The 7,797-nt window shown below is 40.1% G+C and overlaps 1 long non-coding RNA gene across 2 annotated transcripts; it reads right to left on the bottom strand.

The window, feature by feature from the left end:
• Nucleotides 1–11: 11 nt before the first annotated feature.
• On the bottom strand, nucleotides 12–6,498 carry LOC118385618 (uncharacterized). Of its 2 annotated transcripts, XR_008139607.1 has the most exons (6): nucleotides 6,391–6,498; nucleotides 6,123–6,148; nucleotides 1,378–1,473; nucleotides 1,194–1,271; nucleotides 627–680; nucleotides 12–507 (listed from the first exon to the last, which is right to left on the bottom strand). It is a non-coding gene; the product is annotated as an uncharacterized LOC118385618 (long non-coding RNA). The 2 variants fall into 2 exon arrangements; XR_004826057.2 differs by having other exon boundaries at nucleotides 6,123–6,481.
• Nucleotides 6,499–7,797: the final 1,299 nt, after the last annotated feature.

Consider the following 7,797-nt stretch of genomic DNA (forward strand, 5'->3'; position numbering starts at 1 on the left):
ATTCAAATAACTTGTTTGTTGAACATACACAAGGTTTATTTACAGGCTCAATTGCTTCACATTTTCAAAGTGGCATACTGACATTAATTCTGACATAAGTTCCAAAAAACGAAATGTTTTAGGAGAGTGTACATAACAAATCCACTATACCTCATACTTACACACATCCCAACTGGCACATGCACATATGTTTTCACCACTCGCTTACTTAATTACAGCTTTCTATTATTAAGTGCCTGTGTTTTGTAGAGTAAGTCTCTAGTCATTCTTTGAACATCATATCCTCACAATGCATTTGACACTTTTTCTTATTTAGTAAACAACCACATTCATAAGACATTTACAAAACATGTACAGCCTTTTTGTCGTTATGAGAATACAAACAGCAGAAAACTGAATAGATTTCCAGAGGAATGATTGATGTAGCCCATGACTCTGACTCTCTGCCTGGTGCTGTCTGCCCCTTCATTTCAGTTCTTCTGATGAGGATGGACTCTCTGGGGGCTCCTGGCAGATGTGGAGAATAAAATATTTTAGCAGTATCGTCAGGGAATGTGATCAGGCAATGGAAAGGTCATGTGGTCTATGACTCGGATGAGGAAAAAGATCAAGTGCGTTGTATCCACCTTATTCTCAGTCTCCGGCTTCCCTGGCAATGATTTCTGTGTCGTGTGAAAAGCCTGGAGAAAGACTATCGTTAGCATACCAACAAAAGGAAACCAGCCCAAAGTTATCTATCTGATTAACACTAGTTCCATCACTAGTTTAAGGAATTGGCAGTCATCTCTCTCTCCTCCTCTCTCCGCCATAACATGCGATGTGTTGTAATGAAAGAAAGACCAGCAGCTCAGGTGGTTTAAACACACCAGCAAGGGGCACTCCCAGCTGTTAAACAATGAGATGGATCAAGATGCTTTTGAATACACATGACATTTACATTTTTTAAAAACCTTTATTTAACTAGGCAAGTCAGTTAAGATTAAATTCTTATTTACAATGACTGCCTACTCTGGCCACTGGGCCAATTGTTCGCTGCCCTATGGAACACTTTATCACGGCTGGTTGTGATACAGCCCAGGATCAAACCAGGGTCTGTAGTGACGCCTCTGGGCACTGAGATGCAGTGCCTTAGACTGCTGCGCCACTCCTGAGCTCAAAATGAGCAAACTGACGGACGGTATAATGTCGTCCACCTTTTTGGCTTGTTGAATCTCATCTGTTGACTTAGACCTGTTCTTCACTGTATGTTTTTGAGGAGAGGTTGGTTGAGCCTACATGGGAAACAGGAAAAGGAAATTGTTCAGACAGGATGATGTCACAAATTGACATACTTAAGTCTCCCCCCCCCAAAAAATTTTTTTTTAAAGATACACTAACTTTATTCTGTGCTGACTCCATAGTAGTCTCTGCTAGCCCCAGGTTTTCTACGGTCTGTAGTTCAACGTCAATCTCTATCCACCGATGACTGTTCTTCTGGAAAATAAATAAATAGGAAACAGGACACCAGACTGAGACTGCGCAGACTGAGGCTTCTCTCTGATCAGGGGCTCTCTGTGGTCCCAAGCAGGGAATGAACATAATACATTGTTAGTTTTGTTTTGGAGCTTTCTCAATTGCAATAGACTTGGTCTGAAATAGCCTACTAATTTGGAGGCTTTAATGGGCGTAAGTGTATTGCTGAGACTGTCAGACTGACCTTGTATAAACCAAAATGAGTGGTGCAAAGTCAAGGAAACTTATCCCATCACAGTGACAGCCCATAGTGTACTATTAATGTCTCATATAGGGAGGAGTATATTGACTTTGAATAGGAACTAGAGTTACAGATAGTTTGTAGTACAGACTAAATTATATAAATGATATAATATCCACTTCTGTGTCACACACCTCTCTAACCCCTCACGTGCATGTGTATGTGTTTGAATGACATTTCCCATCTCGCTCCCATCAGGTTGTATGTATGATGTGTCGAAGAGGAAGCCAGAAGCAAAGTGCTGCTTTTTAATAGAAGACAAACAGTGAGTCATACATAATGTACCTCTCCGGCTATGGGTCTGACACTAAAAGCTAATGGGTTCTCTCTCTCTCTCTCTCTCTCTCTGTGTGTGTGTGTGTGTGTGTGTGTGTGTGTGTGTGTGTGTGTGTGTGTGTGTGTGTGTGTGTGTGTGTGTGTGTGTGTGTGTGTGTGTGTGTGTGTGTGTGTGTGTGTGTGTGTGTGTGTGTGTGTGTGTGTGTGTGTGTGTGTGTGTGTATGTGTGTGTGTGTGTGTGTGTGTGTGTGTGTGTGTGTGTGTGTGTGTGTGTGTGTGTGTGTGTGTGTGTGTGTGTGTGTGTGTGTGTGTGTGTGTGTGTGTGTGTGTGTGTGTGTGTGTGTGTGTGTGTGTGTGTGTGTGTATTCTGATTCTAGCTTTGAGGAGAGCTCTGAAAGGCATCAAAGATGAAAACATGTTATCTCATACTTTTTAAGAAAAATAACATCATACAGCCTTGCTTATCATCCCTGAAAATAATATAATAAAAGTATTGTCCAAAATACACACTGCCATAACATGCAGGAACTAAAGACAAAATGACAGTTCAGAAAGCATCACCATGGCAACAACATGTCGGCAGGAGCCTAGTGGGCTAACTGAAAGAGCCCAACTGTCTGAGAGATACCCCCTTGGGGAAAGTCTTCTGCTGCACATGACTGACTGACAGTCACTCATTCAGTCACTCACCCACTCACTCACTCACTCACTTACTTAATCCCTCACTCACATAGTCACTCACTCAATCCCTCACTCACATAGTCACTCACTCACTCACTCATTCAATCACTTATCAATCACTTGGTCACTCACTCACTCCCCACTGAGCACACTGGTGCAATCAATATTGTTTCAACATAATTTGTCAATTTTGTGATGTGGGCTCAACCACTACCGTTTTCATCTAATTTCAACCAGCACTGTAAACATTAAAATGACGGTAAAACATTAACTTAAATACACTGACTTAACCTGACTAAGAGGTTCCTAAATCAATGTCATTTCCATATAATCATCAGAACAATGTACTTATTCCACATTTTGTTGTTACAGCCTGAATTCAAATTCTTAATTAATAAAAAATAAAAAATTCTCTCACTCATCTACACACAATATCCTATAATGACAAAGTGCAAATATGTTTTTAGAAATGTTTGCAAATTTATTGAAAATGAAATGCAGAAACTTCTCATTCACATGAGTATTCACATGCCTGAGTCATTACTTTGTAGAAGCACCTTTGGCGGCGATTACAGCTGTGAGTCTTTCTGGGTAAGTCTCTAAGAGCTTTGCACACCTGGATTGTATAATATTTGCCCATGATTCTTTTTAAAATTCTTCAAGATCTGTCAAGTTGATTGTTGACCATTGCTAGACAGCCATTTTCAAGTCTTTCCATAGATTTTCAAGACGATTTAAGTCAAAGCTGTAACTCGGCCACTCAGGAACATTCAATGTTGTCTTTTTTAGGTTATTGCTGAAAGGTGAATTTGTTTCCCAGTGATGTTTGAAAGCAGACTAAACCAGGTTTCTCTTTAGGATTTTGCCCGTGCTTAGCTCTATTCTGCTAAAAAAAACTCCCTCGTCCTTGCTGATGACAAACATACCCATAACATGATGCAGCCAGCACTATACTTGAAAATATGAAGAGTGGTACTCAATGATGTGTTGTGTTGGATTTGCAACGATTTATTTGGGCATAAAGTGAATTTCTTTGCCACATTATTTTGCAGTATTACTTCAGTACCTTTAAAAAAAACATATATATATTCTGTACAGGCTTTTTTCTTTTCACTCTGTCATTTAGGTTAGTGTTGAAAAGTAACTACAATGTTGTTGATCCATCCTCAGTCTTCTCCTATCACAGCCATTAAACTCTGTAACTGTTTTAAAGTCACCATTGGTTTCATAGTGAAACACCTGAGTGTTTTCATTCCTCTCTGGGCAACTGAGTTAGGAAGGAAACCTGTATCTTTTTAGTGACTGGGAGTATTGATACACCATCAAAAAGCCTAATTAATAACTTCACCATGTTCATATTCAATGTCTGTTTGTTTTTCTTCATATCACCATGCTCATATTCAATGTCTGTTTGTTTTTCTTCATATCTACCAATCGGTGCCCTCCTTCGAGGCATTGAAAAACCTCCCTGGTCTTTGTGGTGGAATCTCTGCTTGAAATTCACTACTCCATTGAGAAACTTACCGATAATTGTATTGTAAGGGGGTACAGAGATGAAGCAGTTATTAAAAAATCATGTTAACCACTATTATCGAACATGGAATGAGTCCATGCAACTTATTATACAATTTATTTATACAACTTATGATACAATTTATTACACATTTTTAATCCTGAACTTATTTAGATTTGCCATAACAAATTGGTTGAATCATTATTGACTCAAGACATTTCAGATTTTATTTTACAATTTTCTACAAACAAATTTCAACTTTGACATTATGGGGTACTGTGTGTTGGCCAGTGACACAGAATCTCAATTGAATCTATTTTAAATTCAGACCGTAACACAACAAAATGTGGAAAAAGTGAAGGGGTGTGAATACATTCTGAAGGCACTGTACTGTACATGTTGAAATTGTGTTGAAAATTCCACGTACAAATGTTAAAAATATTCCATTCTATATTCCTATATTGGGTGGTTCAAATGATGTGGAATTGTATATTGATGAGACATGTTTTATTTGACCTTGTTTTAATGTTGATAGTAAAATGGTATGTTTGAATCAACGTCATTGTATGAAGAGGTATATTGAAATAAGAGGTGAAGCCACAGTCCAACAATTCCCGGCTGAACATTGAGTCCTTTTGGGTATATGAGGGGTAACGCACTTCAGTGAGAACGAGTCCACCATCCCGATGCCTACCTCTATGTACCCTGCTTAGCTTTAGAAACAAGCTTGTGTTTGATTTAACTGACCTGTCATGTCAACACATTTAGACAGTGGTTGTCAGCTTCCATACTCATTTGTGTAGACTTCCTATATAACATTGAAAAGTTGAAAGTAACTCACTTTTCTTACACAAGCTGTATGTGAAAGTAAAATAGGGCTGAGGTTGGGTTTATGTAGGCTACAATGACATCTGATTTGCCAAACAAAGGACACCATCATTTCAACATGAAGCTAGGTATACTAATTTCATTTGTATTTATTAAAAAAGAGGACCATGTCTCTCGCCAGTAACTTGTACAGAAATGGTTGACAAACGCTTTACTGTTCTGTCAGTGTTATATGTCAGCACTACTGCCTGTGTCTAAGAAGGAGGTGTAGACTCTCTGTGTGTGCGTGTGTGTGTGTGTGTGTGTGTGTGTGTGTGTGTGTGTGTGTGTGTGTGTGTGTGTGTGTGTGTGTGTGTGTGTGTGTGTGTGTGTGTGTGTGTGTGTGTGTGTGTGTGTGTGTGTGTGTGTGTGTGTGTGTGTGTGTGTGTGTGTGTGTGTGTGTGTGTGTGTGTGTGTGTGCAGCATATTCTGTGTGCAGCATATTCTGCACTATAGTGGTTTGTATGACTCCCAGTGGAAGCTGTGAAATTCACGGTCCACCCGTTGAGTCTATCAAAAAAACTGAACAAACCATTTCCAGTGAGATGTCACATAGAATGGCAATGGTTATTTCCCAAATTACACCCTATTCTCTATGTAGTGCACTACAGGGAAGATAGGGCTCTGGTAATAGGGAATAGGGTGTCATTAGGCACAAAGCCGATGTCTAACCTAGAGGGGTTCATGACCTTATGACAGTTTAGTGCCTTAGACTATGACGCATCCCCTGACAACAATCATAGTGTCTTAGACTACGGCACATCCCCTGACAACAGTCATAGTGTCTTAGACTACGGCACATCCCCTGACAACAGTCATAATGTCTTAGACTATGACGCGTCACCTGACAACAGTCATAGTGTCTTAGGCTATGAGGCATCACCTGACAACAGTCATAGTGTAAAACAACTCCACTATCAAGTGTTGTGGGCTGCTGTAAGCTGTTAAAAATACAATGACAAATGTAGAGATACTGTCAATAGCTGACCTCCTCAAGCGTTACAAAACTGCAACAAAGCAAAGGAAGCTTACCTTGCTGTTCTGTGTGAAGTCCAGCCCTGGGAAATGGAAGAGTTAGAGTGGGATGTGCAAAATAGTACAGAGACAGTGGTTTCTTTGAGAATCTGTAGCCTACTTGTACTCTCTTCTACAATGAGACGCAGAACTGCTAAGAGACACGCCTGAGGATGGTTAAGTGGGGTGGCTAAGAGTTCTTCTCTTTCTCTCCTCACCTCTGTCTCACTCGTTCCTCTTTCTGCCCTCTACGTAGAACCTATTACTCCAAGTTATCAGTCCTCACCTCTTTATTTCTCAGTAAATGACACGTCCAGTACTGTATGAAGAGTAGCACAGATCCAAATATTCTTCTCTGTGAGCATCCGGTGTGCGGTGTGGACCAATCACGTCAAGGTATGTGTTTGAGTGTGTTTGTATGAGAGAGAGAGAGAGAGAGAGAGAGAGAGAGAGAGAGAGAGAGAGAGAGAGAGAGAGAGAGAAAGAAATAATTGTCATTGTTTATTTCACTTTTGTTTATTATCTACATCACTTGCTGTGGCAATGTTAACATATGCTTTCCATGCCAATAACGCCATTTAATTGAATTGAGAGAGAGAGAGAGAGAGAGAGAGAGAGAGAGAGAGAGAGAGTAACATTTACTGTTCATTTTTATTGTTTATTTCACCTTTGTTTATTATCTACTTCACTTGCTTTGGCAGTGTTAACATATGTTTCCCATGCCAATAAAGCCCTTGAATTGAATTGAGAGAGAGCGGCAGAGGCACAGAGATAGGGGGGTATTCAATTGGGTGAACAGCAGTTCCAGCTCAAGCTCAAAAGGCTAGAAACTACGTCATTAATCCTCCATTATCTCCACCCACCCCCCACACTCCCACACCCCCACACTCACCACTGAGGTCTTTCCCTCCCTTTCTGTTCTCTCTCTTCTCCTTATCACGAAAGCATTATGGTCATCCTCCTTTTTTATTTGAAGGCGTATGGAGTGAATACTAACAACCCAACAAAGGAGACTGAAGATAAAAGGCTACCAAATAGGGAGGCAATCATCATCCATGTAATACTCCACAGTATCTCTTCACCCAGAGAGAGAGTAATTCATTCCAGAGATTACACTGTCAGAGATTACACTGTCAGAGATTACACTGTCAGAGATTACATTGTCAGAGATTACACTGTCAGAGATTACACTGTCAGAGATTACACTGTCAGAGATTACATTGTCAGAGATTACATTGTTGTGGCAAACATTCCAATCACAATATAATTGTATTTACACTTTACACTGTAGGTTATCAATACATGCATTTATTTTCCCCCACAAAATAAACAGCAGCACAAAACACATTTAACTGTTCATATTTTGCATTTAAGTATATTAGTATACATCCGGTAAATATCATGGGGCAGTAGAAGGCACTGCACCGTAAATCAGCTGAATAAATTCATAACTAGCCTGGATACCAGCCTGTTTAGCTAACATTCCACTAGCCTGAGTACCAGCCTGTTTAGCTAACATTCCACTAGCCTGAGTACCAGCCTGTTTAGCTAACATTCCACTAGCCTGAGTACCAGCCTGTTTAGCTAACATTCCACTAGCCTGGGTATCAGCCTGTTTAGCTAACATTCCACTAGCCTGGATACCAGCCTGTTTAGCTAACATTCCACTAGCCTGAGTACCAGCCTGTTTAGC

This window comes from Oncorhynchus keta, chromosome 6 (genome assembly GCF_023373465.1).
Source record: "Oncorhynchus keta strain PuntledgeMale-10-30-2019 chromosome 6, Oket_V2, whole genome shotgun sequence".
NCBI classification, from domain to species: Eukaryota; Metazoa; Chordata; class Actinopteri; order Salmoniformes; family Salmonidae; genus Oncorhynchus; species Oncorhynchus keta.